Source organism: Terrapene carolina, unplaced genomic scaffold (assembly GCF_002925995.2).
Source record: "Terrapene carolina triunguis isolate 2854851 unplaced genomic scaffold, T_m_triunguis-2.0 Scaffold33392, whole genome shotgun sequence".
NCBI lineage: Eukaryota > Metazoa > Chordata > Testudines > Emydidae > Terrapene > Terrapene triunguis.
In genome coordinates, this window is record NW_020697743.1 from 596505 (window position 1) to 618737 (window position 22233).

A 22233-nucleotide genomic window follows, 5' to 3' on the forward strand; every position below is an offset into this window, starting at 1 on the left:
CCGCTGAAGAGCCGGACGTGCCGCCCCTTTCCATTGGCCGCCCCAGGCACCTGCTTGCTGCGCTGGTGCCGGCCCTGCCAGAGGAGAAAGTAGTGCATGTCTTGGTGTTTCTTAGATCCTGTGGACATTTGTTCTACCTATGGTACTTATCTGACCTCAACTACCTGAGTGTCTCGCTATCTTTCATGTATTTATTCTCACAGCACACCTGTGAGGTAGGGCAATGCTATTGTCCCCATTTTACAGATGAGGTAAGCTAACCTAACCTGCCAAGATCATGCAGGGAGTCTGTGGCAGAGCAGGGACTTGAATGAAGGTCTTCCAAATCCTAGGCTGGTGTGCTAACCACTGACCCATCCTTCCTTTCTTGCTCCATAGTTTTGGACTGGTCCCTGTGAAAGTGTGATCTTCTGCACAGGCAAGCTGTACCTTTGCTATACCCAGTTCCTTTATATCCATGCGCATATATTTCCACATTTTCCTTGCAGTCATATTCTGCAAATGTAATATTCAAATCTTTCCGTGCTTGCAAGATATAACTTTGGAGAATGGCTCTCTCAAACCAGTGGCTGCTGTAGCAAGAAGGCCTTTGAAAATAAATTTCATTCTATTTTGAATTGACTGAATCTGTTGGAGAGCAGTCTGTCCTTGTGTTAGAGGATGCACGTTGTGGGATTTCCTCAGCTTGACATAATTCCCATAACCCTGACTGCAATATATGGTAATGGCGCTTGGTGTCATGCTGGCAAAGGAGATTCCTCTCTCAGGGGGACAGATTCAGGTCAGAGACGGGGCCTCAATTGGTCAGACCCTCCATAGCTGTGTAAGCCAGGAAGGTCCCTGATCCAGTGTGAGCCAGCAGCCAGGGCGGCAGTTAGCCCTTGGATTGAGCCCTTCCAAAGAACTGTTTTAAAATATCTGATATTTTAATTTCAGAAAAGACTTTCAGCTCAGTTAGATGTCTTTAAACAGTACAAGTTTCCTGTTTCTCCTACTTATTGTAGCAGGACATTTGGACAGATCTTCAGGAAGGTTTCTTTCTGAACATCAATCTAGCGGGAGACAACTGCTGCTACGCGTGGCTGATTTCTGCCATTTTGACAATAACTGGAAAAGTGAGAATTGGCAGCTTTGTTAATAACATTTTTAACTGTATTGACTTAGGGTAAAAATTTCAGAAGCACCTAAATGACTTAGAAGCTTTTGAAAATTGTACCCCAAGACAGATGTTAGTTGTGTTGTTTAATGAACTAGACCGTGCTCTGATACTACAATGACGAGCACAGTATACAAACCTATGTAGAATAGAATCCGTTCTTATGCCATCTGGCTATAACAATGAATGGTTTCCCTGGTCCAAGTTGGCAACTGTGTCACAGTCAAGTTGAATTCTAGTGGTGTCAAGCAGTCAGTCACAGCATCTAATCATGCAAAGAATGAGAACAGAGTGAATTCACAGTTGACTAGCAGCAGGGAACAGCACAAAATGCTAGTTGCTAGCAGTATTTTTGCCTCTCCGGCAATGATAAATATAAGCTTCCTTGCTTGCTGGATGTAGCTGGCTCTGATAGAATAGCTGGTGAAGGAAACCCATTTGGAAGACGTGTTATCCACACTGCTATATAGCTGGCATGTTGCTTGCTGGAGTTTCTTTTGGTATAGAACAAAATATCTCGGTCCATTAACTTTTAGTGCTGATTGTGTCACAGGGGAGCTGACGGATGCAGAGGTTATAAATTGCTGTAATTAGATACTCATTTGTTTTGTCTATTGCATGAAAACATGGAAACTGTAGGCTTGTTAGAAAGTTCCCTGAAATTGGCAGAATAACATTTGTAAATGCATTCTACAACCCAATATTAACTGTTCTTCCCCTTTGGGGACGATCTTGCTCGGCTGCTATGTACAGAGCTTCCCTTCAATGGGAGTTTATTTATTTACAACTTGTATTACAGTAGGGCCTAATGGCCCCAGTCAAAAATTGGGATCCCATTGTGCCAAGTACTGTACAAACAAGTTAAAAAAACAACAGTCTCTGCCCTCAACAACTCCTGATCTTGGATCATGAAAAGATGCACAGTGGGGCCCGTATTCTCAGCTGGTGCCTCTTAGTGCTGTAATAATATATTAGATATACCGTACTGTAATCTAGGAAGGATTGGTGTGAGTGGATGGAGATCAGAAGGATTTGCCAAGGGAAGATCCAGTTTGCATTCTGCGTCGAAATGGTGGGTGAGGTAAGAGAAAGAAGAAAGAAGGAGTTGAATGTAGAGTTTGTGATTCAAGTGCAAAAGGGGTATTTTCAATCTAGGTTGCAAACAGAACAAAAGGATTCAGTCTTGTCTCAACCGAGCGATCCCACTGAATTCACATATACTTATTTTAAACCAGTATGACTCCAATTAAATCAGTGAAGTTGCTCCTGATTGACACCTGTGCAGGTGAGGGGAGGATCTGGTCCAGTGGTATAAATAAATATTACTCATGTGACTTTTGGGAAAAGTCCTATGGAATTTGATAGTGATGAAGTGTGACAGACTTCCATAGAAATTGAATACAGTAGGGTTTATAGATGTTTTTCTAGAAATGTATAGTTTTTAATAGAGAATTTTATCCTTTCTATGTAATTTTTAAGCCATTTTATACAATTTAACAGAACATTCTGTCCCTGTTATGAAATTCCATAGATTAGTTAAAAAATTCTATAGGAATGTTTTCATTCTGTAGTAAAACCTATGGGATTTTTCCATAAGGGTAAAGGTTGTAGGATGGTTGGCTACATTTCAACATGTGGGTCAGATTCTGCCATCAGACACAGGCACTTAGCACCTGTTGATTTCAGTGAAAGCTTCATGCATCCACCCAAGGACAGAATTTGGACCTTAATGAATCAATGATTCACACAAAAAAACCCCGGTTATCCCAAAGATTAGACTCAGTTAAGTTACAGCTTTTCTGCTCTTACATAAGAGCAGTTTGGAGTCTGGAGAGTGACTCTATACTGCTTCTCTCCGATTATTTTTCCCCTGTTGCATAAAATTCTATCAGCTAAAAGGCATGAAAAGTGAGCTCAATGTGTGTTGTTTAAAACTGTTTGAAGAAATCTGCTTTTTGTGGATGTAAATGTTTAGGACACCCAGAAATGATTTATTTGCTAGCTTTCAAAAGGCTGAATTACCCTTATCCATCACTGTATAAACTCTGTGCTGCTACTGTCATTGAAAATATTTAAGAACTCCACAGGTAGGCTGTGGGCCCATTTATCCGTGAAATACAGCAGATTTACTGCATTACTCATCCAGAGGCTACACATCAGAGGGGATTCCTGGGGGCACGAAATGCCCATTCCTCCAATTTTTTGGTCTTTACAGCTACCAACAGTCAGTCACAATTTTGCATGCTTTGGTTTAGGGCTAGTCTATGCTATCAAGTGTTTTCACCAAACGGCAGCTTTTGGCGATGAAACAGCAGAGGTGTACACACTGCAAAGCCACTTTTTGCGACAAACCTCCTCAGTTGCAAATGGCAGCTCGAGGAAAGGGATAAGGCTTTTTGGACAAAGGTTTTATCGCCAAGGTACCAGTGTAAACACCTTGCTTGCTTTTCTCACTGTAATTGGCCTCCGGAGGTGTCCCACAATGCCTGAAGTGACCGCCCTGCTCATTGTTTTGAACTCAGCAGCCCTGCAGGCCTGAGCCCCTCCCCTTTCAAAGCTCGGTTCTGACAGCCAGTGTGCGGTGCTGCTCTGCTCCCAGGAACCAAAGACCAAATAATTAACGTGGAATGCCCCTGCTGTCTCCTGCACTAGGAACACAGATGCAGGCAGGCAGGGGTGGATGTGTGTGTGTGTGTGTGTGTGTGTGTGTATGTACTGGCACTGTCTGAACTTACAAGACAGCGTGCCGACACACTCACTCTCCCCCAACACACACTGTCTGTCTCTCCCCTCCACACACACACACTCCCTGTCACACACTCTCCCCCGCTATGTCCCACACTTCAGTTGAAAAGTGGCTGGCAATCTATTAGGATGCCCATGGAACAATGGGATTGAGAAACCTGCATCATGTGATGCTGTACCTGCCCCATGAGGCATTGCAAACCCTTCCCAAAGCACCCTGTGGCCAGGTGCACGGTGTGATAGCTACTCACAGTGCACTGCTCTCTTGTCATTGCAAGAGCTCTTAGTGTGGATGCATTCTGCTGACACAAGGAGCACAGAGTGGACATGCAATAGCGGTTTAATTAAAGCACTTTACTAAAAGTGGTATAATTTCGGCGAAAAAGCTTGGCACTGTAGACATAGTCTTAGTCTATGATTCCCTCTTACATTTTACACATGGTGTTTGCTCCAGTTCTCTTGGTTGAGTTGCAAAAGGGATTTGGAGTGAAACCAGAGAGACAATCCGATGGATACCTGCAAAAGCCGAGTGAAAGAGAAGTTCATCAGTTTGTTTCTCTTTTTAAGGCACCACTTGCAGCTGTAGGTTGGGAGTTTCAAAGTTGCTGAGCGTTGGACACCTTCACTCCTGCTAAACCAATGGGAGCAGAGTTAGGTCAATGGGAGATTTACCACTAGCTTCAAAGAAAACAGAGTTAAGCCAGTGTTGAGAGCTATTGAAAATCCAATCCATAATGCTGCCTAGAAACAAATTGAAAGGTAGTGATGAATGGGGCTTCAGCAAGGTTTGGGGTTTCTAACAAGAGATGAGCTCAGGCCAAAATCCCATGATTTAAACATGCCTGTGCTTCAGGAATGTTCAGATCTGAACCTCAACCTCATATCTGTGGGCCATTTCTGTTTAGTCTGCATGTAATAGCATCATATGCAAGATAAAATATCTTGCATAATTTTTTTTCCTCCAGAGATAACAAGAACTGGAAAAAACAGCAAGCCATAATCTTCTGTCGCTCATTTCATTTCAAATCTAGTGTGCAGCTCAGTAGATGAAGTGGTTTTACATTGTAGGGTATAGCTCATAAGGATGGAAAAGAAAGTCCTCCCATGGGTCAAGAAGGTTGTGAAATAGCTCTTCGTAAAGCATGTATGTATGTGAGAATATGTCACAATTAATAAACTTATCAATGCAGTGCTAAGTAGCATGGCCATTATACTTACACAAATGCAGTTTTTATACCAACCCCAAATATTCCAAAATCACGAACCAATCCCCTATCCCCCGAAATCATAAGATTGACTTAAAAATCATTAGCTTTTAAAAATAATACATTTTGGGTTTTTTTAATTTGCCATCTGTTTTTTTGTATTCAGGGGTCACGTTTTCAAGCTTTTCTCCACAATCATGAGGGCTAGAAACTTTTTGAATGAAAGTTGAAAATTGGATATTACCACTCGACTCCAAGAGCTCGGGCTTTAAGTAAAACACCAGATATCGCAATACCTGTGATAAAATGTGTCTTTAATCAAAATGTGTCTTTAATCAAAGATTTTTTTTTTGTAGAGGGGTTGTCTACACAGCAAGCAGAAGCCTATGGCAGCCAGTCACAGAGCCTGGGTCTACAGATTTGGGCTCACACTGTGGTGCTAAGTTGTGTAGACATTGGGGTTCAGGCTGGGGGTTGGGATCTGAAGCCTGGGAAGGCGGGTGTGCTTCAGAGCCTAAACTCCAGCCTGAGTCTGAACACCCGACGCATTTTAGCACCGTATCCCAAGCCTCGCGAGTGTGAGTCTGTCAACTTGGGCAACTTGGGCTTTGAGCCTCACTGCTGCGGAATGCTGCTAGCTGTGTAAACACACCCTTCGGGGCTCATTATCAGCCCAGTGTGTGTGTATTTAGGAATGTGCACTGCTGACCGGGCCGTTGATTAACATAAGAACATAAGAATGGCCCTACTGGGTTAGACCAAAGGTCCATCTAGCCCAGTATCCTGTCTACCGACAGTGGCCAGTGCTAGGTGCCCCAGAGGGAATGAACAGGATAGGTAATCATCAAGTGATCCATCCCCTGTCGCTCATGCCCAGCTTCTGGCCAACAGAGGCTAGGGACACCATTTCTGCCCATCCTGGCTAATAGCCATTGATCGACCTATCCTCCATGAATTTATATAGTTCTTTTTTGAACCCTGTTATGGTCTTGGCCTTCACAACATCCTCTGGCAAGGAGTTCCACAGGTTGGCTGTGCGTTGTGTGAAGAAATTCTTCCTTTTATTTGTTTTAAACCTGCTACCTATTCATTTCATTTGGTGACCCTCTAGTTCTTGTGTTATGAGAAGTAGTAAACAACACTTCCTTGTTTACTTTCTCCACACCAGTCATGATTTTATAGACCTCTATCATATCCCCACTTAGTCACCTCTTTTCCAAGCTGAAAAGTCCTAGTCTTATTAATCTCTCCTCATACGGAAGCCATTCCATACCCCTAATCATTTTTGTTGCTCTTTTCTGAACCTTTTCCAATTCCAATATATCTTTTTTGAGATGGGGCGACCACATCTGCACATAGTATTTAAGATGTGGGTGTACCATGGATTTATATAGCTGCAACATGATATTTTCTGTCCTATTATCTATCACTTTCTTAATGATTCCCAGTATTCTGTTCACTTTTTTGACTGCCGCTGCACATTGAGTGGATGTTTTCAGAGTGCTACCCAAAATGACTCTAAGATCTCTTTCTTGAGTGGTAACAGCTAATTTAGACCCGATCATTTTATATGTATAGTTGGGATTATGCTTTCCAATATGCATTACTTTGCATTTATCAACATTAAATTTCATCTGCCATTTTGTTGCCCAGTCACCCAGTTTTGAGAGATCCTTTTGTAGCTCTTCGCAGTCTGCCTGGGTCTTAACTATCTTTAGTAATTTTGTCTGGGGATTGGTCCTGCTTTGAGGAGGGGGTTGGACTAGATGACCTCCTGAGGTCCCTTTCAACCCTGATATTCTATGATTCTATGTATCATCTGCAAATTTTGCCACCTCACTGTTTGCCACTTTTTCCAGATCATTTATAAATATGTTGAATAGGACTAGTCCCAGAACAGACCCCTGGGGGACACCACTATTTACCTCTCTCCATTCTGAAAACTGACCATTTATACCTAACCTTTGTTTCCTATCTTTTAACCAGTTACCAGTCCATGAGAGGACCTTTCCTCTTATCCCGTGGCAGCTTACTTTACGTAAGAGCCTTTGATGAGGGACCTTGTCAAAGGCTTTCTGAAAATCTAAGTACACAATATCCACTGGATCCCCTTGGTCCACATGCTTGTTGACCCCTACAAAGAATTCTAATAGATTGGTGAGGGATGATTTCCCTTTACTAAAACCATGTTGACTCTTCCCCAACAAATTATGTTAATCTATAAGTCTGACAATATTGTTCTTATAGTTTCAACCAGTTTGCTCGGTACTGAAGTCAGGTTACAGGCCTGTAATTGCCGGGATCACCTCTGGAGCCCTTTTTAAAAATTGGCGTCACATTAGCTATCCTCCAGTCATCTGGTACAGAAGCTGATTTAAATGATACGTTACAGACTACAGTTAGTAGTTCTGCAATTTCACATTTGAGTTCCTTCAGAACTCTTGGGTGAATACCATCTGGTCCTGGTGACTTATTGCTGTTTAATTTACCAATTTGTTCCCAAACCTCCTCTAATGATACCTCAATCTGGGACAGTTCCTCAGATCTGTCACCTAAAAAGAATGGCTCAGGTTTTGGAATCTCCGGCACATCCTCAGCCATGAAGACCGGTGCAAAGAATTCATTTAGTTTCTCTGCAATGGCCTTATTGTGCTTGAGTGCTCCTTTAGTATCTCGATCGTCCAGTGGCCCCACTGGTTGTTTAGCAGGCATCCTGCTTCTGATGTACTTAAAAAAAATTGCTATTACTTTTTGAGTCTTTGGCTAACTGTTCCTCAAATCCTTTTTTGGCCTTCCTAATTGTATTTTTACACTTCATTCGCCAGTGTTTCTGCTCCTTTCTATTATCCTCACTAGGATTTAACTTCCACTTTTTGAAGGATGTCTTTTTGCCTCTGTCAAGGCTGTATCCCCACTTTGAACTTTAGGGTACAAGAGTGGGGGCCTGCATGAGGACTCCTAAGCTTATCTACCAGCTTAGCTCTGGTCCGCTGCCACCATCTCAAGAACTCCCTCCCTGGGAAGCCTTGAGAAACCTTTCACCAATTCCCTAGTGAACACAGATCCAAACCCCCTTGGATCTTAAAACAAGGAGAAATTAACCATCCCCCCTCCTTCCTCTCACCCTCCTTTCACCAACTCCGGGTGAATACAGATCCAAACCCCCTTGGATCTTAAAACAAGGAGAAATCAATCTGGTTCTTAAAAAAGAAGGCTTTTAATTAAAGAAAAAGGTAAAAATCATCTCTGTAAAATCAGTATGAAGAATAATTTTACAGGGTAATCAAACTTAAAAAGCTCAGAGGACCCCCCTCTGTCTTAGGTTCAAAGTACAGCAAACAAAGATAAACCCTCTGGTAAAAGGTACATTTACAAGTTGAGAAAACAAAGTAAATCTAAGACGCCTTGCCTGGCTTTTTACTTACAAGTTTGAAATAGGAGAGACTTGTTTAGAAAGATGGGGAGAACCTGGATTGATGTCTGGTCCCTCTCAGTCCCCAGAGCGAACCACCCCTTAAAACAAAGAGCACACACACAAACCTTTCCCCCCCCAAGATTTGAAAGTATCTTGTCCCCTTATTGGTCCTTGGGGTCAGGTGTCAGCCAGGTTACCCGAGCTTCTTAACCCTTTACAGGTAAAAGGATTTGGAGTCTCTGTACACAGAGAGCTGTTACCCTTCCCTTTATAGTTATGACAGCCTCTCACTGCTTCTTTTGCTTTGTTGTTTAGCCACGGTCGCACTTTTTTGGTTCTCTTACTATGTTTTTTAATGTGGGGTATACATTTAAGTTGAGCCTCTATTAACATGTCTTTAAAAAGTTTCCATGCAGCTTGCAGAGATTTCACTTTTGGTGCTGTACCCTTTAATTTCTGTTTAAGTAACCTCCTCATTTTTGTGTAGTTCCCCTTTCTGAAATTAAATGCTACAGTGTTGGGCCACTGTGGTGTTTTTTCCTGCCACAAGGATATTAAATTTAATTATATTATGATCACTATTACCAAGCAGTCCAGCTATATTCACTTCTTGGACCAGATCCTGTGCTCCACTTAGGACTAAATCAAGAATTGCCTCTCCTCTGGTGGGTTCCAGGACCAGCTGCTCCAAGAAGCAGTCATTTAAGGTGTCAAGAAACTTTATCTTTGCATCCCGTCCTGAGGTGATGTGTACCCAGTCACTATGGGGCTAATTGAAATCCCCCGTTATTATTTTTGAGTTTTTTATTTTAATAGCCTCGCTAATCTCCCTGAGCATTTCACAGTCACAATCACCATCCTGGTCTGGTGGTCGGTAATATATCCGTACTGCAATTTTCTTATTATTAGAGCATGGAATTTCTATCTAGAAATTGTCCGGATGGCGGCACCACGCAGTAGGGCTGGCAGGCTCCCTGCTAGCCTCCGTGCCACGCGGCTCCCGGGAAGCAGCCGGCATGTCCCCCCTCCGGGTCCTATGCATAAGAGCAGCCAGGGTACTCCGCACGCTGCCCCCGCCCCAAGTGCTGCCCTGCAGGGGCAGTGCCTGCAGATAGGGCAGTGTGCAGAATCGCTTGGCCGCACCTCTGCTTAGGAGCCAGAGGGGGGACATGCCGCTGCTTCCAGGAGCTGCTTGAGGTAAGTGCCACCCAGAGCCTGCACTCCTGAGCCCCCCCCCGCCCGCACCCCAGCCCTGAACCCCCTCCCACCCTCCGAACCCCTCAATCCCAGACCAGAGCCCCCTCCTAAACCCCAAACCCTTCATCCCCAGCCCACACTCCCAGCTGGAGCCCTCACCCGCTCTCGCAACTCAGCCCCCTGAGCCAGCCTGGTGAAAATGAGCAAGTGAGTGAGGGTGGGGAGAGTGAGCGGGGGGGTGGGGCCTCAGAGAAGAGGCGGGACAGGGCATGGGTGGGCCTCAGAGGAGGGGCGGGGCAGGGGCGGGGCAAGGGTGTTCAGTTTTGAGCGAGTAGAAAGTTGGCAATTCTACAGCTGAGACAAGGGCAGACTGCTGAAGCACATTAGCTGTAGCAGCTGGGCAAAGAGGCCATAACGGGTCTCATCCAATGCCAAATGAAGTCAAGGCCCATAGTTGAGAGATGTGCAGTGGTTGCTGACTCTTACGATTTTATTGTGAGTCTCGTGATATTTGGTGTTTTTTCTTAAAGCCATAACTGCTGGAGTCATGTGATTCAGGGAGGGTCTACATTGCCGCTGGGAGGGTGCTTCGCAGCATGGGAAGACAGAGACATGCTAGCTCTGTTTGAGCCTAGCATGCTAAAAACAGCAGAACAGCCGTGGAGGCTCAGGCTAGCCATCCAGGTACGTGCCCAGGGGATTGTACTGTGGGCAGCTAGCCCGAGCCACCATCCATGTTGCCATGGCCACACTGCTATTTTTAGCACACTAGCTCAAGCAGAGCTAGCGCATTTCTGTCTACCCATGCTGGGAAGCACCCTCCCAGCTATTGTGTAGACGCACCCTTTAGTGAGAATCTGTTTACATTCAAAAAAAGAAATAAAAATAAGATATAGAAATAAAAAGACATAATAGAAACAACATATGCCTATGGAATGACATAAGTTAAAATGCATTTGTAGAGGGGGAAGACTTTAAAGAGCTGGAATGTAGGCAAAGGTAGATGAGACTGAAAAGAGATGAAACTGCAGAGGAGAAGGCTCTTGCATAAACAGTGGTGAGACTGCAGGAAGAGATGGGTGGGAGGGAGGTTATAGTACTAAAGCAAATGGACCAGTGACAGAACTAGGGAGCGATGAAAGTTGGAGCAAGTTCAAGAAGAATCTTTATAAACAACAAGGGCTCTTTGGAAATGGACTCTGAGCTGAATGGGAAGCCAGTGAAGGGCTTTGAAGCTTTGCTTCTTATTATGTGTTGGAAAGAACCTCAGCAAAGAGACAAAGGGAGAAAAATAGCACAGAATAAAGAGTAGCTTAATGTAAAATGTATGATATATTTTTTTTAAAAGTCCAGCCAAGAGAACAAATTAGTCCCTCTGTGTTTGCCTGGCTAGATAACACGGAGGAGAACTAACGCTGTATCTTTCTTTATCTGCTTTACAGCAGCACCCATGGGAGCCATGCCCCAAAGCACCCAAGTGATGTAGGAGCCAAGCACTGAAGGGGGAGATTTACAGAAGCAATGAGACTTGTGCTTCTAAATCACTTGGGTGCTTTAGAAAATCTCCCCTCTTCCGTGTTATAAAGGGAATTTCGTCTGCAAGACTTCTGAAAGTTGTGTTTTGTTTTTTTAAATGAAAAAGTTCTGACAAGTAGGCATGGCAAGGGGCAGAATACATGTTTTTATTTACTTTTCTTTTTACACAAAGATGGGGGAAAGTGAATGCATTCTTCACTAAACTCTAGTTTATGAAAAGGATATCCAAGTTCATCTGCTTCGTCAGGACCTGAGTCAAATGAGGCAGGATTGTGGTCTTGAGCATGAATTGTCTCTTTAGTCTCTGCTTATCACAAGGCAGAAATGACTTTAATGGTGAACAGTTGCATTTGTGTCAGCGATAATGCAGAATTTGGTGCTTCCATATCAGTAAAATGGGCAGGTTTTTGACAGTATAAGGCTCAAATGCATGTTTCAGCACTTTCTCAAATGGAGAATTAGCTTCCCATCTTTGCTTTAAAATATCTTTTATTTTAATTAATACAAATGCTGTTTTATCAACCATGTACATTGCTTAAGTGATGCTTAAGAGCTTGGAGTCCCATCAAGTTCTAGAGGCATACGTGGGAAAGGGAGAGAGTTTAAAGAGAAACCAAGGCTTAAAAAAAAGATGGTTCATCTTTACAGAGTAAGCTTGACTGTGTTCATTACCAGGACTGCATACCAGGAAATCTCCGAAACTCAGATGCAGAGTAAGGAACTGATGCCAAACTCATCACTCCACAGTTAGGAAAAAATAGCTACTATGTATGTGTGCGCGCGTGTCCACAGTAGCTGCTAATTTTATAGCCTTGGGGCCTGATCCTACTCTCCTCTACATAAGTGTGACTCAATCGAGAACAGTGGAGCTATTCCTGATTTACACTGGTGTAATAAGCAAGAGGACAATCAGGCTGTGTGATGAGTAATGGATCCTAAGCATGGCAAGTATCATCTCCAAAATTAGAATGTGCACTGCTCTCAACTCAGCAGGCTTTAAGGTCCTGTGAATTGCCATTTTGTCTCTGTTTTAAAAAGCAGTATTTTAGAGTATGTCTACACTACGAAATTAGGTCGAATTTATAGAAGCCGGTTTTATAGCAATCGGTTTTATACAGTCGATTGTGTGTGTCCCCACATAAAATGCTCTAAGTGCATTAAGTCGGCGGACCGCGTCCACAGTACCGACCGAGGCTAGCGTCGACTTCCGGAGCGTTGCACTGTGAGTAGCTATCCCACAGTTCCCGCAGTCTCCGCCACCCATTGGAATTCTGGGTTGAGATCCCAATGCCTGATGATGCAAAAACAGTGTCGCGGGGGGTTCTGGGTACATGTCGTCAGGCCCCTCCCCCTCCATCAGAGCAACGGCAGACAATCGATTCGCGCCTTTTTACCGGGGTTACCTGTGCAGACAACATATCACGGCAAGCATGGAGCCCGCTCAGCTCAGCTCACCGTCACCATATGTCATCTGGGTGCCGGCAGACGTGGTACTGCATTGCTACACAGCAGCAGCTAATTGCCTTTTGGCAGTAGACGGTGCAGTATGACTGGTAGCCGTCATCGGCTATCTGGGTGCTGGCAGACGCGGTACTGCATTGCTATACAGCAGCAGCTCCTTGCCTTTTGGCAGTGGATGGTGTATTACGATTGGTATCCATCATCGTCGTATTCCTCAGTGAGTTCGGTCAGAGGCACCTGTGCAGACATGTTTTGTCACCTGGAGACTCAGTCCTGCCGGCAGTCCTATTGAACCGTCTTGACGATGATGGCTAGCAGTCATAGTACAGCATCTTCTGCCAAGCACCCAGAAGATGCCAATGGCTATCAGTCATGCTGCACCATCTGCTGCCAGCTTAAGATGTAAAAAATAGATGGACCAGATTTGTTCTGTATTCATTTGCTTCCCCCTCCCTCCGTGAAATCAACGGCCTGCTAAACCCAGGGTTTTGAGTTCAATCTTTGGGGGGGCCATTCTGTGTGACAGTTGTTTGTGTTTCTCCCTGATGCACAGCCACCTTTGTTGATTTTAATTCTCTGTAAGCCATGTCGTCACTCGCCCCTCCCTCCCTTCCTCCCTCCGTCAGACAATAGTTTCGTGCCTTTTTTCAGCCCAGATGCCATAGCACTGGGATCATGGAACCCGCTCGGATCACCGCGGCAATTATGAGCACTATGAACACCACGTGCATTGTCCTGGAGTATATGCAGAGCCAGAACATGCCAAAGCAAAACCAGGCGAGGAGGCGATTGCAGCAATTGCAGCGCGGCGACGAGAGTGATGAGGAAATTGACATGGACATAGACCTCTCACAAAGTACGGGCCCCAGCAATGTGCAAATCATGGTGTTACTGGGGCAGGTTCATGCCGTGGAACGCCGATTCTGGGCCCGGGAAACAAGCACAGACTGGTGGGACCACATTGTGTTGCAGGTGTGGGATGATTCCCAGTGGCTGCGAAACTTTCGCATGCATAAGGGCACTTCCATGGAACTTTGTGACTTGCTTTCCCCTGCCCTGAAGCGCCAGAATACCAGGATGAGAGCAGCCCTCACAGTTGAGAAGTGATTGGCGATAGCCCTGTGGACGCTTGCAACGCCAGACAGCTACCGGTCAGTCGGGAATCAATTTGGAGTGGGCAAATCTACTGTGGGGGCTGCTGTGATCCAAGTAGCCAACGCAATCAAAGACCTGCTGATATCAAGGGTAGTGACTCTGGGAAACGTGCAGGTCATAGTGGATGGCTTTGCTGCAATGGGATTTCCAAACTGTGGTGGGGCGATAGACGGAACCCATATCCCTATCTTGTCACCGGAGCACCAAGCCACCGAGTACAACCGCAAGGGGTACTTTTCAATGGTGCTGCAAGCCCTGGTGGATCACAAGGGACGTTTCACTAACATCAACGTGGGATGGCCGGGAAAGGTACTTGATGCTCACGTCTTCAGGAACTCTGGTCTGTTTCAAAAGCTGGAGGAAGGGACTTTCTTCCCAGACCAGAAAATAACCGTTGGGGATGTTGAAATGCCTATAGATATCCTTGGGGACCCAGCCTACCCCTTAATGCCATGGCTCATGAAGCCGTACACAGGCAGCCTGCACAGTAGTCAGGACCTGTTCAACTATAGGCTGAGCAAGTGCCGAATGGTGGTAGAATGTGCATTTGGACGTTTAAAAGCGCATTGGCGCAGTTTACTGACTCGGATAGACCTCAGTGAAGCCAATATTCCAATTGTTATTGCTGCTTGCTGTGCGCTCCACAATATTTGTGAGAGTAAGGGGGAGACATTTATGGCGGGGTGGGAGGTTGAGGCAAATTGCCTGGCCGCTGATTACGCGCAGCCAGACACCAGGGCGGTTAGAAGAGTACAGCAGGGCGCGGTGCACATCAGAGAAGCTTTGAAAACCAGTTTTGTGACTGGCTAGGCTACGGTGTGAAACTTCTGTTTGTTTCTCCTTCATGAACCCTCCGCCCCCCCACCCCCGGTTCACTCTACTTCCCTGTAAACTAACCACCCTCCCCTCCCCCCTTCGAGCATCACTTGCAGAGGCAATAAAGTCATTGTTACTTCACATTCATGCATTCTTTATTAATTCATCACACAACTAGGGGGATAACTGTCAAGGTAGCCCGGGAGGGGTGGGGGAGGAGGGAAGCAAAAGGACACACTGCAGTTTAAAACTTTAAAACTTTAACACTTATTGAAGGCCAGCCTTCTGATGCTCGGGCAATCATCTGGGGTGGAGTGGCTGGGTGTCCGGAGGCCCCCCCACCGCGTTCTTGGGCGTCTGGGTGAGGAGGCTATGGAACTTGGGGAGGAGGGCTGTTGGTTACACAGGGGCTGTAGCGGCGGTCTCTGCTCCTGCTGCCTTTCCTGCAGCTCAACCATACGCTGGAGCATATCAGTTTGATGCTCCAGCAGCCGGAGCATCGACTCTTGCCTTCTGTCAGCAAGCTGACGCCACCTATCCTCTTCAGCCCGCCACTTGCTCTCTTCAGCCAGCGATTCAGCCCGCCACCTTTCCTCTCATTCATATTGTGCTTTTTTGCACTCTGACATTGACTGCCTCCACGCATTCTGCTGTGCTCTGTCAGCGTGGGAGGACATCTGGAGCTCCAAGAACATATCATCCCGAGTCCGCCATTTTCTCCTTCTAATCTTCACTAGCCTCTGTGAAGGAGAAACATTTGCAGCTGGTGGAGGAGAAGGGAGAGGTGGTTAAAAAAGACACATTTTAGAGAACAACGGGTACACTAACAACAAGGAGTCTGGTGGCACTTTAAAGACTAACAGATACACTTTCACGTTAAATTTTGCTGTTCACATTACACAGCACATGTGCTTTCGTTACAAGGTCGCATTTTTCCTCTTATATTGAGGGCCTGACGGTTTGGTGTGAGAGATCACTCATGCAGTGCCAGGCAACAGATTTCGGCTTGCAGGCAGCCATGGTAAGCCACAGTCTTTTGGCTTTTTTAACCTTCTTAACATGTGGGAATGGTTTCAAACAGTAGTGCCCTCATTTCCCATACCAAGCACCCGTTGGGTTGCCCATTTAAAATGGGTTTGCAATGTAAAAGGAGGGGCTGTGGTTTCCAGGTTAACATGCAGCACAAACCCAACTACTCCCCCCCCCACACACACACACCCAATTCTCTGGGATGATCACTTCACCCCTCCCCACTACCGCGTGGCTAATAGCGGGGAACATTTCTGTTCAGCCGAGCAGGAACGGGCACCTCTGAATGTCCCCTTAATAAAATCACCCCATTTCAACCAGGTGACCATGAATGATATCACTCTCCTGAGGATAACAAAGAGAGATAAGGAATGGATGTTGTCTGCATGCCAGCAAACACCGGGACCATACGCTGCCATGCTTTGTTATGCAATGATTCCAGACTACGTGCTACTGGCCTGGCGTGGTAAAGTATCCTACCATGGCAGACAGGATAAGGCAGCCCTCCCCAGAAACCTTTTGCAAAGGCTTTGGGAGTACATGAAGGAGAGCTTTCTGGAGATGTCCCTGGAGGATTTCCGCTCCATCCCCATACACGTTAACAGACTTTTCCAGTAGCTGTACTGGCCGCGATTGCCAGGGCAAATTAATCATTAATCATTAAACACGCTTGCTTTTAAACCATGTGTAATATTTACAAAGGTACACTCACCAGAGGTCCCCTGTGTGCCCTCAGGGTCTGGGAGCACGCCTTGGGTGAGTTCGGGGGTTACTGGTTCCAGGTCCAGGGTGATAAACATATCCTGGCTGTTGGGGAAACCGGTTTCTCCGCTTCCTTGCTGTGAGCTATCTTCATTGTCTTCATCATCATCTTCCTCGTACCCCGAACCCGCTTCCCTGTTGCGTGATTCTCCATTGATGGAGTCATAGCACACGGTTGGGGTAGTGGTGGCTGCACCCCCTAGAATGGCATGCAGCTCCGCGTAGAAGCGGCATGTTTGTGGCTCTGCCCCGGACCTTCCGTTTGCCTCTCTGGCTTTGTGGTAGGCTTGCCTTAGCTCCTTAATTTTCACGCGGCACTGCTGTGCGTCCCTGTTATGGCCTCTGTCCTTCATGGCCTTTGAGACTTTTTCTAATATTTTGCCATTTCGTTTACTGCTACGGAGTTCAGCTAGCACTGATTCGTCTCCCCATATGGTGAGCAGATCCCGTACCTCCCGTTCTGTCCATGCTGGAGCTCTTTTGCGATCCTGGGACTCCATCATGGTTACCTGTGCTGATGAGCTCTGCGTGGTCACCTGTGCTCCACGCTGGGCAAACAGGAAATGAAATTCAAAAGTTTGCGCGGCTTTTCCTGTCTACCTGGTCAGTGCATCTGAGTTGAGAGTGCTGTCCAGAGCGGTCACAATGAAGCACTGTGGGATAGCTCCCAGAGGCCAATAACGTCGAATTCCATCCACACTACCCCAAATCCGACCCGCAAAGGCCGATTTCAGCGCTAATCCCCTCGTCGGAGGTGGAGTAAAGGGCCCTTTAAGTCGAAAAAAAGGGCTTCGTCGTGTGGACGTGTCCAGGCTTAATTCGATTTAACGCTGCTAAATTCGACCTAAACTCGTCATGTAGACCAGGCCTTAGGGAGTAATTACATCAAAGGATTCTAAAGCACCCTTCTGTAAATCTTGCACAGGCGGATTCCTTACAAGATTATGTAGCAAGTACGGTTTGTGAAAGAAAAGCAGACCCCGTAGATGACAAAGGTTTCAGCAACGTGAATTAAACATATTCGTAACACAAAAGAGGAGTTTGGTGATTCCTTCCTGAGGAAAGACCGTGCTTATTATTTGTCCAGAGAAATGTTGCCAATTTTTTTTGTCGCCTCTTGTATCAGTTCGTGAGTAAGATGATTTGTTCGCTGTGAATATGCAGCACCTGGCGTATGTTTTTAAGGGCTGTTGAATGGAATGTTGAAAGATGATCCAAGCATGCTGATAGGGCGATGTACAGAACGTTCATTCTCTGGAAATGCCCGGGACATGTCTGTTGGAACTGCTTGGCTTGTGTAAAAAAGGCACAGCCCATTGCCTTTTTCTTCATGTGCATAATGATCTCAGTACAGTGCAAAGCATTTCCAGGGGACTGATGCTTAACAAGGGCTAATGGTCCTCTTTGGCTGGACTTCAGACAGCCCTACATCTCCATTGCTGTTGTCTACAGTAGGTGCATGGGAGGGCAGAGTAGGGCGTTGCAATATAAACTGGCATGCAAATAGCATTAAACTGTTGAAGTGTTTGCTGTTTGGTCAGTGAGATTATCTAAATATCCCCTTCCCTTCTCTTTCTCTCCCCCTCCCCGCCTCCCCTCTCTTCTCCCATTTACTGTCAGGAAGGGCCACTTCTGAAGGGCCAATTCAGCACAGCCTGGCACCGACAGAGACTAACAACAACAGCAGCTACAACAGTGAGTGGATTTAAAATCAAGGAACCGTTTTAAAGATGTGGCTTTGTGTACATGGAATGTGCAGTAACTGTACTGAGGACTGGGGATGTAGCTGTCCTCTGCCTGGGCCATCTTTAGAGTTCCTAACCCCCCTGATCCCCAAAGCAAGATCCATTGCAGGGAGCCATGGGAGATCTGACCTGAGAGCCAGTAGCAGGGAATGTCAGTAACAAAATGGGTTTTAGGAATTCACTGCATTTTGGAGAAACTTATTGCTGTGCTGGATATAGGCATATTAATGACGTAAGCAAGCCCAGGAAACCAGAGGCCAGAAGCCAGACACAGACTGAGCTATCAGGCAAGCTGTCATTTGCTCGTTCCCTGGCATGCTCCAGTGGACTGATGCCCATCCTAGTTTGGTGCTGAGCAGGAGCATTGATCTATGTTACATTAGCTCTGTCTAATCTATTCTTAGAGCAGCAGAGATCCTGCCTGCAGGGCTGCTGTCAGCCTTGGCTTCTCCACCCCTCCCTGTGCTCCCCAGCATGGGAGGGAAAGGGAGCATTGACCCTTCAGCTGTAACACCCCCACCCAGTCACTCAGGATCCTGGGTTTGAACAGCCCTCTTCCCTGCCCTGGCAGTGGGGAAAGAACCCCACAGCTCTGGGAGGGAAAGATAAGAATGCATGACCCTTCTACAAGATCCAGGGGAGAAACAGCTGCCCCTTGCTGTTCCCCATAGAGAAGCAAGCAACAGACTTCTGCTGGCTCCCTTCCCGGCTGGGGATGCCACTGAGACCCCCGCCCCAGCATCGTTCGGGAGGTGGATTGGGCTGGGGTGGGGGATGGAAAGAGTTAGCAGATCGGAGGAGGAGAAGGGCAAGGAGAGAGTGGGATGGGGTGGAGAGACTGGGGAGATAGCCTAGATGAAGTGTGCACATGCACAGATTGAAGGAGACCACAGAGCAGCAGTAGGGGTGGGGAGTAATGAGTGAACTGGGGAAGGGGGCATGACAGGTGGAGAGTCGTGAGTGGATTTGGGGCATGTAGGCGTCAGACTTGAGCCACATTCCAAGGTGATGGAAGTGATGCCAAGAACATGCTATGGGTAAGCTGGCCATCAGAAAACCTGGAATCCTAGCTCCCTATTGTGAAATGGTCCCTTCCATGGCAGAAAGGGAGAGATCCCCGACCTCAGCCTGTCACCAGTTCAGGACTCACTACAGGTACAATATAATCTCTAGCACCTTATACTGCTTATTGCACTGTGTGTTTATGAAAATCTAATGTTCCCCTCTAGGGCAGAGGAAAAATACAGCCTTAGTGATGGGGTTGCCTCTCTTTTACGAAAGGAAACTCTGTTGTCCTCAGTATAGTTCTAATATTTTCCATGTGTTTGATAGATACTGCACACTTAGTACATTATGGACATAGTTTACTAGTGATGTTTGTTAAATTTTTACTCATGAACCATAAATAAAACTGCAATAATGTTATAATGGCCTAAACTGAAATCTGATCATATTATACTGCATGGTGAACAATGGGAGAGTTACAGCACAAAACCAATAGCTCACTGCTCTTTGACTGTAAAAATGAGAATGGTTTGTTTTCTTGCCATATTTAGCTGGTTCTTCCATGATTTGAGAGATTTGTGCTGGTTTTTCCCTGTAAATTGTTCTGTTAGTTTGCTCAAATTCCACAGTACCTGTAATCTGTGATTTGCCTGTGTCAATTGTTGTTCACAAGTGTCAATATCCTGGGAAATCAAACCAGCTGTTTCAGCAGCCCGAGCCCTAATCCTGCAGAATATGGAGGTGAACCTTGAATTCAATGAGGCTACTCGTATGTAAAGTTATTCACATGCATTTGCAAAATCTGTTTGTACCACAGGAAATGAATTTTAAAACTGAATGGTGCCCCTAGAGTATCTGTATAGGACACCTGGGGATTTAGGGCTTTTGCTGACCCTGAGCATGTCATCAGGTAAACTAGATATGATGCATACATTGTGCAATGCGTATGTATGACATTCAGCATAGTGTTTACATGTTTAGGGGTCTCTTACAGGAGTGGGTGGCCTGCCCTGTGCAGGAGGTCAGACCAGATGATCATTGATAGTCCCTCTGACCTTAAAGTCTTTGGGTCTATGAGTTACTGGCTCCTATTTAAAAAAGAAAAAAAATTGGTGATTGTATTATCACTTGTGAGGGTGCCCTGGAGAGCAATTAATTTTGTAATTAAAAGCCACTGTTTGTCTCTGAGTGTCCCTCAGCCACTTTGTGTCTTGCATGTGTTTTGCCTTTTTTTAAGTCCCATTGCCATAGTTCCTCTCTGTCTTGCTTTGTCTCACTGCACAACTTTACCTTTTTGACTCAGAAGTTACTGCACTTAATCCGATTGTAACAAGTCCTGTGATGAGGTTTGAAAGCCCTATGAATTGTTGTTGGTTGTATTATGCCTGTTATGCTGCCTCATCCAAAAGAAAAACAGATTGAGGCTGCTTGGTATTATGTGAGTGTGGTGCTTGTGAAATCCAGGTGATAACTGCACTGGCTAAAGCCATGGAGTAATGCAGGCAGTTACTGTGCAGGCCTCTCAATACAGCTGTCAATGCCCTTCAGTCCTGGTTTGCCAGACCTTGGATATTCAAGACCTTGTTCTCTCCTGAGCAGACACTCCCATCTGTCAGCTAATGTATTAAACATGACAGAGCTGGAGACAGGGAGGAGACCACCAGACAGTACCTCCAAAAGTTATTAGTGTTTGTATTACAGAAGTGCCTGCAGCCTCCAGCCGAGATCAGGGCTCCATTGCACTGTACAGATGCATACTGAGAGACAGTCTCTGCCCCAAAGAGCTTACAGTCTTAACAGATAGGACAAAAGGTGGGAGAAAGGAAGGGTTGTCATCCCCAGGCCACAGATGAGGAGCTTTTTTCTGCACAGGAAAAAAAACTCGCAGCAGCAAGTCTCAGAGCCCAGATCAACTGACTCGGGCTCACTCTCTGGAGCTAAAAACAGCAGTGTAGCTGTTCCCCCTTGGGCTGGAGCCTGGGCTCTGAGACCAACGAGTGGGGAGAGCCTCTCTGCCTGGGCGCCAGCCCAGGCAGGAACATCTACACTGAACCCAAGTCAGTTGGCCTCGGCTCTGAACCTTGCCACTGTGTGGGGGCGTTGTTTGCTGTGTAGATGTACCCCATGAGATCACAAGACTGACAAGAGGTCACACCAGAGGGTTGTAGCAGAGCTCGGAATTGAACTTAGCCTGATACCCAGTCTGGTGCCTTAATCACAAGATCATCTTTCCTCGTTGTAAATCAACTGTCTTTCAAAAAGAACCCCCAATGGTGGCGTCTTCTACCATTGTGCAGAGGTGAGGAGCTGTAACGTTTATGTGGGCTAGAGTTCACTTCATTTCCCGTCTCCGGTGTCTTAAAAAACAACAACCTAACTCCCATAGAAAGTAGCTGGAGACCTAGAGTTCAGTCTCTAAGGATTTTCAGCAAGGATTGCACAGGGTCAACCTCTCCACATTCAAGTCCCAAAAGGAACTAAAGAAATGAATTTAATTAAATAACTTTATAAAATCTTATGATAAAGAAACAAATAATCTAATTTTTACAGCATGACATGGCTATTTTATCATCCACAGACGTTACCTTCACAGTTATACATAAACATAAATAATCTGCTACATGCTCAGAGCAGTCAGGAAGTGAAGAAACAAGGACTGAAAGGTTGCTCAGAAGTATTAAAAAGAGCAAATAAAGCTTAATCCCCCACAAACCTCGAGCTGACACTAATCAACACTTTGGTGAGTTGTCTCAGGGGCATGGAGACTGAACTACCCTCTTACAGAGGTCAGCGCTGAGACATATCGGTAAGAATTGGACGAAGCTTGCACTGCCTGCCTTGTTCCTGTACTATGGGCTATAGGAGCGTTCAGGTTCCATGTCTGTCAACCCAGCTAAAGTTTTCACAAGCACTAACCTCACTTTGCTGCATGTTCTGTAAGTAAGCGGATGTTCTCTGAGGGCTTAATGCCAGCCACACTTTGCCGCTAGCGTGTGAGGTAAGGAT